Source organism: Aulostomus chinensis, chromosome 1, assembly GCF_037954235.1.
Source record: "Aulostomus chinensis isolate RoL2024-O1b breed Wild chromosome 1, RoL_Achi_v1.0, whole genome shotgun sequence".
Taxonomy (NCBI): domain Eukaryota; kingdom Metazoa; phylum Chordata; class Actinopteri; order Syngnathiformes; family Aulostomidae; genus Aulostomus; species Aulostomus chinensis.
In genome coordinates, this window is record NC_141320.1 from 570,336 (window position 1) to 570,897 (window position 562).

Below are 562 nucleotides of genomic sequence, written 5' to 3' on the forward strand. Positions count from 1 at the left end.
GTCTCTGTGGCGCAATCGGTCAGCGCGCTCGGCTGTTAACCGAGAGGCTGGTGGTTCGAGCCCACCCAGGGACGATGAACAGGCTCTACTGGTGCTTAGGAGTCGCTGTGTTAATGATCTGAATGTGGAGGAGGCCTGCTGGCTGTGGGTAAAGTGGGGGCTCAGAGTTTGTGGAGTAGGCTCTGGAGTGAAGGGGGTCACTGTTTGGTTCTCAGATGCTCCAGCTCAGGTTAGTGAGGTGGTGGAGAAACCAGTGAGAGCTCTGCCAGCTGGAGCCTCTTGGGTCCCGGGAGGCTTCACTCCTGGAGGTGGAAATGTTGAGGAGTTTTAAAATCTGCTCCTCTTTCACGCTGACTTGTTTTGTTGGGTTCCCTCTTTCATTCATGTGTGATTTTAGTCTCAGCTCTCTAAACCTGAATGGAGCCAGAACCCATTTTAAAAGAGCTGCTCTTTTAAACTCCTGGAGATCAAGAGGATCCCTGCCATGTTTGTCCAGGAGACCCACAGCACAACAGTCAGTGAATGGGGATGCAGGCAGGCTTTTAATGGGGGTCATTTGAAG

The 562-nt window shown here is 52.3% G+C and overlaps 1 non-coding gene across 1 annotated transcript; it reads left to right on the top strand.

Annotated features, from left to right (window-relative positions):
* On the top strand, positions 1-74 carry trnan-guu (transfer RNA asparagine (anticodon GUU)). The gene has a single exon. It is a non-coding gene; the product is annotated as a tRNA-Asn (tRNA).
* The last annotated feature ends 488 nt before the right edge of the window (positions 75-562 follow it).